Genomic DNA, 8,297 nt, shown 5'->3' on the forward strand with positions numbered 1-8,297 from the left:
TGAACAGTAATCTGAACAAAATGTAATTTGTATTTATGCTGATTCTGGCAATAAGTTGAACCGCTTTAAACCACTCGCCAAAAAAATGTCATATTTTCTGTGTCTCAACACTCTTTTCTGTGCTATCGTGCTTCCTTTTGACAGAAGTGATTTGAAGTCAAGACTTCATTTGTAGACAAATGGGGATACTGTGCAAAGCAGAAATGCCTAATAATACAGTTAAGGCATCAGCATTTATCTGATTTTCAGACTTTGTCTGAAGCCAGATTTGAACCTGTGCCACTATGTGAGAGAAATCTATCAACTGGCAAGGCTGAAATTGAAAATTTTTACTTTCCTCATTTCTCTTCCAATTACAAAAGAACCTTTGTCAGAAGTGGGATTTGAACCCACGCTCCATTTGGAGACCAGAAACCACATCAACTGAGAAGGTGAAAATGCCTTGAGACTGGCGCCTAGACCACTCGGCTATCTCTGACATGCAAGTTTTGCTGTATGAATAGTAATTCAACAAATGTAATTTGTAGCAGCAAAATATGCTGACTTGGCAATAAGTTGAAATCACGCTTAAACCACTCCTCGCCAAAAAATGTTTACATTTTCTGTGTCTCAACACTTTTCAGTTATCAAAGCCCTTTGACAGAAGTGTGGATTTGAAGCCACATCTTCATTTGTTGTAGACCAAAATGGATACTGTGCAAAAGCGTGAAAATGCCTACTTATTACAGTTAAGGCATCAACAGTTATTCGATTTTCAGACTTTGTCTGAAGCCAGATTTGAACCCATGCTGACTATGTGGAGAGCAGAACCTTATCAACTGGCAAGGCTTGAAATTGAAATTTTTACTATCTCAACACTTTCCACCACACAAAGAACTCGCCAGAAGGGATTTGAACCTACGCCTCCATTTGGAGACCAGAAACTCACCAACTCAGAAGGTGAAATGCGCTCTTGAGTTCTGGCGCTTTAGACCACTCGGCCATTCTGACATGCAAATTGCTGTATGAACAGTAATTCAACAAATGTGGCTTCAGGCAGCAGAATATACACTTGCACACAGAACTGCGAAACCACTCGGCCAAAAATGTAAGGCATCAGCATTTATTCGATTTTCAGACTTTGTCTGAAGCCAGATTTGAACCCGTACACTATGTGAGAGTAGAAACCTTATCAACCAGTAAGGCTGAAATTGAAATTTTACTTATCTCAACACTTCTTCCAAAGCTACAAAAGACCCTTTGTCGAAGTGGATTTGAACCTACGCCCATTTGGAGACCAGAAACCTCATCAACTGAGGAAGGTGAAATGCTCTGAGTCTGGCTTTAGACCACTCGGCCATTCTGACATGCACATGTGCTGTGTATGAACAGTAATTCAACAAATGTAATTTGTAGCAGCAAAATACAAAGTTGATTAAAATGTTGAACTGCTTAAACCACTGCCAAAAATGTTTATATTTTCTGTGTCTCACCACTTTTCAGTTATCAAAGCCTTTTTGATGGTAAGGTGATTTTGAAGCCACATCTTCATTTGTAGACCAAATGGATACTGTGTAAAAGCAGAAATGCTTCACTATTACAAAGTTAAGGCATCACATGTTTGATTCTTTCAGACTTATTCAGCCAGATTTGAAACCCACATGCACATGTGGAGAGTGAAACCTTATCAACTGGGCAAGGTTGAAATTGAAATTTTACTATCTTCACTTCTTCCAATTACAAAGAACTCTTTGTCAGAAGTGGATTTGAACCCACGCTCCATTTGAGACCAGAAACCTCATCAATTGAGAAGATGAAAATGTTTCGAGTCTGGCGCTTTAGACCACTCATTAGCCTTGACATGCAAGTTTTGCTGTATGAATAGTAATTCAACAAATGTAATTTGTAGCAAAATATGTTGACTTGGCAATAAGTTGAATCATGAACCACTGCCAAAAATGTTTACATTTTCTGTGTCTCAATACCACATTGCCTCCTTTTGACAGAAGTGTGATTTGAAGCCACATCTTTCATTTAGACCAAAATGGGATACTGTGCAAAAGCAGAAATGCTCACTATTACAAAGTATGCATTTAGCGTTTGGTCTGATTTTTCAGACTTTATTCAGCCAGATTTGAACCCATGCTACTATGTGGAGAGTATAGAAACCTTATCAATCAAAAGGCTGAAATTGAAATTTTTACTATCTCCAACGCTTTTCCAGTTACAAAGAACCTTTGTCAGAAGTGGATTGAACTCACGCTCCATTTGGAGACCAGAAACCTGACTCAACTGAGAAGGTGAAAATGCCTTGAGTCTGGCGCTTGACCACTCGGCCATTCTGACATGCACAGGTGTTGTATGAACAGTAATTCAACAAATGTAATTTGTAGCAGCAGAACAGTGACTTGGCAAAGGAACCGCGAACCACTGCCAAAAAATCAAAGTTCCTTTTGACAGAAGTGTGATTTGAAGCCACACACTACTGTAGACCAAAAATGGGATATCAGTAAAAGCAGAAATGTTTACTATTACAGTTAAGGCATCAGCATTTATCTGATTTTCAGACTCTTTGTCTGAAGCCAGATTTGAACTCCATACCACTCATGTGGGAGCAGAAACTCTCTCAGACCAAAGGCTGAATGAATTTTGAGCCATTCACACTTTCCAGTTGGCAAAAAGCACTTTTGCTCGGTGGAAGTGGGATTTTGGAACTCACGCCTCCACTTGGGGAGATCAGAACTCTACCCAACTTAGGCGTGAAATGCCTTGAGTCTGGCGCTGAGACCAGCCTGCCATTCTGACATGCAAGTTTTGCTGCATGAATGTGTACCCATAAATGTACTCATAGCAGCACATGTTGACTTGGCAATAAGTTGAACTGCTTAAACCACTCAGCCAAAAATGTTTACATTTTCAGTTCCAATACTTCTTTTTCAGTTATCAAAGCCCCTTTGACAGAAGTGTACTAGCCATACATCTTCATTTGTAGACCAAAATGGGATACTGTGCAAAGCAGAAATGCCTACTATTACAGTTACAAGGCCAGCGTTATTCGATTTTTCAGACTTTGTCTGAAGCCAGATTTGAACCCAGCACTATGTGTAGAGAGTAGAAACCTTATCAACTGGGCAAGGCTGAAATTGAAATTTTACTATCTCAAAACTTCTTCCAGTTACAAAAAAGAACCTTTGTCAGAAGGGATTTCAACCCACACTCCATTTGGAGACCAGAAACCTCATCAACTGGAGAAGGTGAAAACTTTGAGTCTGCGCTTTAGACCACTCGCCATTCTGACATGCAATATGCTGTATGAATAGTAATTAACAAATGTAATTTGTAGCAGCAAAATATGTTGACTTGGCAATGTTGAACCGCGTAAACCACTGCCAAAAATGTTTACAATTTGTGTCTCCAACACTTCTTTCAGTTATCAAAGACCATTTTGACAGAAGTGTGATTTGAAGCCGAAGCATCTTCATTTGTAGACCAAAATGGGATACTGTGCAAAGTTGCAATGCCTACTATTACAGTTAAGGCATCAGCATTTATTCGATTTTCAGACTTTTGTCTGAAGCGATTTGAACCCGTGCCACTATGTGGAGAGCAGAAATCTTTATCAACTGGCAAAGCTGAATTTGAAATTTTTTACTATTCCAACACTTCTTCCAGTTACAAAAGACCTTTGTTCATGAAGTGGATTTGAAACTCACGCCTCCATTTGGAGATCAGAAACCCATCAACTGAGAAGGTGAAATGCCTTTGAGTCCCGGCGCCTTAGACCACTCTCGGCCATTCTGACATGCACATGTGCTGTATGAATAGTAATTCAACAACAAATGTAATTTGTAGCAGTAAAAATATGCTGACTTGGCAATAAGTTGGAACCGCTTAAACCACTCGCCAAAAAAATGTTTACATTTTCTGTGTCTCCAACACTTCTTTCAGTTATCAAAGACCATTTGACAGAAGTGTGATTTAAAGCCACATCTTCATTTGTAGACCAAAATGAGATATGACAGCAAAGCAGAAATGTTTACTATTATTACAGTTAAGGCATCAGCATTTATTCGATTTTTCAGACTTTGTCTGAAGCCAGATTTGAAACCTGTGCTACCATGTGGAGAGCAGAAACCTTATCAACTGGCAAGGCTGAAATTGAAATTTTTACTATCTCAACACTTCTTCCAGTTTTCATAAAAAGAATCCCTTGTTTGAAGTGGATTTGAACCTCACGCCCATTTGGAGACCAGGAAACCTCATCAACTGGAGAAGGTGAAAAGCCTGAGTCTGGGCGCCTTAGACCACTCGGGCCATTCTGACATGCAATATGTGCTGTATGGAACAGTAATTCAACAAATGTAATTTGTAGCAGCAGAATATGCTGACTTGGCAATAAGTTGAACCGCTTAAGTCCACTCGGCCACAAAAATGTTTACATTTTCTGTGTCTCAACACTTTCAGTGCTATCAAAGCCCCTTTTTGAGCATAAGTGTGATTTGAAGCCACATCTTTCATTTGTAGACCAAAATGGGATACTGTGTAAAAGCAGAAATGTTCACTATCATTACAGTTAAGGCATTGGTATTTATTCGATTTTCAGACTTTGTCTGGAAGCCAGATTTCTGAACCCGTGCCACTATGTGGAGAGAGCAGAAACCTTATCAACGCTGGCAAGGCTGAAACTTGAAATTTTTTACTATCCTTCAACACTTCTTCCAGTTACAAAAGACTCCTTTGTCAGAAGTGGATTTGAACCCACGCCCATCTTGAGACCAGAAACCTTTACTCTCAACTGAGAGAAGGTGAAAATGCCTTGAGTCTGGCGCCTAGACTACCCGGCCATCTCTGGACATGCAACATGTAAAGCATGAACAGTAATCTCAACAAATGTAATTTGTAGCAGCAAACATATGCTGATTGGCAATAAGTTGAAAACCGTTTAAACCACTCGCCAAAAAAAAAAATGTTTATGCATTTTCAGTGTCTCAACACTCTTTCTTAGTTATCAAAGCCCCTTTGACAGAAGTGTGATTTGAAGCTACATCTTCATTTGTAGACTCGTGCTGGATACTTCAGTAAAAGCAGAAATGCCTACTATTACAGTTAAGGCATCAGCGTTCATTCGATTTTCAGACTTGTCTGAAGCCAGATTTGAACCCATGCCACTATGTGAGAGGAGAAACCTTATCAACTGGCAAGGGGGCTGAAATTGAAATTTCTTACTATCTCAACGCTTTCTTCCAGTTACAAAAGAATCCCTTTGTCAGATGTGGATTTGAACCCACGCTCCATTTGGAGACCAAAACCTCATCAACTGAGAAGGTGAAATGCCTTGAGTCTGGCATTTAGACCACTCGGGCCATTCTGACATGCAATATGTGTTGTATGAACAGTAATTCAACAAATGTAATTTGTAGCAGCAGAATATGTTGACTTGGCAATAAGTTGAACCGCTTAAACCACTCAAGCCAAAAATAAAAGCCCTTTGACAGAAGTGTGATTTGGAAGCCACATCTTCATTTGTAGACCAAAATGATACTGTGCAAAGCAGAAATGCCTACTATTACAGTTAAGGCATCAGCATTTATTCGATTTTCAGACTTTGTCTGAAGCCAGATTTGAACCCGTGCTACTCAGTGGAGAGCAGAAACTTTTATCAACTGGCAAGGCTGAAATTGAAATTTTACTATCTCAACATTTCTTCCAGTTACAAACACTCCTTTGTCTAGAAGTGGATTTGGAACCCCCACGCCCATTTGGAGACCAGGAAACTCCTCATCAACTGAGAAGGTGAAAATGCCTTGAGTCTGGCGCCTTAGACCACCTGCCATTCTGACATGCACAAAGCTGTATGAACAGTAATTCAACAAATGTAATTTGTAGCAGCAGAATATGCTGGACTTGGCAATAAGTTGAACCGCTTGAACTACCTCGCCAAAAAAATGTTTACATTTTCTGTGTCTCAACACTTTTCAGTTATCAAAAGCCCCTTTTGACAGAAGTGTGATTTGAAGCCACATCTTCATTTGTAGACCAAAATGGGATATCAGTAAAAGCAGAAATGCCTACTATTACAGTTAAGGCATCAGCATTTATTCGATTTTCAGACTTTGTCTTGAAGCCAGATTTGAACTCGTGCCACTATGTGAGAGTAGAAACTCTTATCAACTGGCAAGGCTGAAATTGAAATTTTTTACTATCTCAACACTTCTTCCAGTTACAAAGACTCCTTTGTCAGAAGTGGATTTGAACCCACGCTCCATTTGGGAGACCAGAAACCTCATCAACTGAGAAGGTGAAAATGCCTTGAGTCTGGCGCCTTAGACCACTCCGGCCATTCTTGACATGCAATATGTGCTGTATGAACAGTAATTCACCAAATGTAATTTGTAGCAGCAAAATATGTTGATTACATGTTGAAGTTGAACCGCTTAAACCACCTCGCCAAAAATGTTTGCATTTTCTGTGTCTCAACACTTCTTTCAGTTATCAAAGCCCCTTTTGATTAGAAGTGTGATTTCAGCTTAACATCTTCATTTGTAGACCAAATGGGATACTGTGCAAAAGCAGAAATGCCTCACTATTACAGTTAAGGCATCAGCTGTCTATTCGATTTTCAGACTTTGTCTGAAGCCAGATTTGAACCCATGCCACTATGTGGAGAGCAGAAACCTTATCAACTGGCAAGGCTGAAATTGAAATTTTTACTATCTCAACGCTTCTTCCAGTTACAAAAGAACCTTTGTCAGAAGTGGGATTTGAACCCACGCCTCCATTTGGAGACCAAAAACCTCATCAACTGGAGAAGGTGAAAATGCCTTGAGTCTGGCGCCTAGACCACCCGGCAATTTGACATGCAATATGTGTTGTATGAATAGTAATTCAACAAATGTAATTTGTAGCAGCAGAATATGTTGACTTGGCAATAAGTTGAACTGTTTAAACCACTTGGCCAAAAAAATAAAAGCCCTTTGACAGAAGTGTGATTTGAAGCCACATCTTCATTTGTAGACCAAAATGGATACTGTGCAAAGCAGAAATGCTTCTACTATTACAGTTAAGGCATCAGCATTTATTCGATTTTCAGACTTTGTCTGGAAGCCAGATTTGAACCCGTGCCACTATGTGGAGAGCAGAAACGTTATCAACTGGCAAGGCTGAAATTGAAATTTTTACTATCTCAACATTTCTTCCAGTTACAAAACACTCCTTTGTCAGAAGTGGGATTTGAACCCACGCCTCCATTTGGAGACCAGAAACCTCATCAACTGAGAAGGTGAAAATGCCTTGAGTCTGGCGCCTTAGACCACTCTCGGCCATTCTGACATGCAATATGTGCTGTATGAACAGTAATTCAACAAATGTAATTTGTAGCAGAAAATATGTTGATTGGCAATAAGTTGAACCGCTTAAACCACTCGGCCAAAAAAAAAAATGTTTACATTTTCTGTGTCTCAACACTTCTTTCAGTTATCAAAGCCCCTTTTGACAGAAGTGTGATTTGAAGCCACATCTTCATTTGTAGACCAAAATGGGATACTGTGCAAAGCAGAAATGCCTACTTATTACAGTTAAGGCATCAGCATTTATTCGATTTTCAGACTTTGTCTGAAGCCAGATTTGAACCCATACCACTATGTTGAGAGCAGAAACCTTTCTCAACTGGCAAGGCTGAAATTGAAATTTTTACTATCTCAACACTTCTTCCAGTTACAAAAGATCTCTTTGTCAGAAGTGGATTTGAACCCACGCTCCATTTGGAGACCAGAAACCTCATCAACTGAGAAGGTGAAAATGCCTTTGAGTCTGGCGCTAAGACCACTCGGCCATTCTGACATGCAAATTTTGCTGTATGAACAGTAATTCAACAAATGTAATTTGTAGCAGCAGAATATGTTGACTTGGCAATAAGTTGAAACCATTTAAACCACTCTGCCAAAAAAATGTTTACATTTTCTGTGTCTCAACACTTCTTTCAGTTATCAAAGCCCTTTTGACAGAAGTGTGATTTGAAGCCACATCTTCATTTGTAGACCAAATGGGATACTGTGCAAAGCAGAAATGCCTACTATTACAGTTAAGGCATCAGCATTTATTCGATTTTCAGACTTTGTCTGAAGCCAGATTTGAACCCGCGCTACTATGTGGAGAGCAGAAACCTTATCAACTGGCAAGGCTGAAATTGAAATTTTTACTATCTCAACACTTCTTCCAGTTACAAAAGACTCCTTTGTCAGAAGTGGATTTGAACCCACGCTCCATTTGGAGACCAGAAACCTCATCAACTGAGAAGGTGAAATGCCTTGAGTCTGGCG

This window comes from Puntigrus tetrazona, chromosome 20 (assembly GCF_018831695.1).
Source record: "Puntigrus tetrazona isolate hp1 chromosome 20, ASM1883169v1, whole genome shotgun sequence".
NCBI lineage: Eukaryota > Metazoa > Chordata > Actinopteri > Cypriniformes > Cyprinidae > Puntigrus > Puntigrus tetrazona.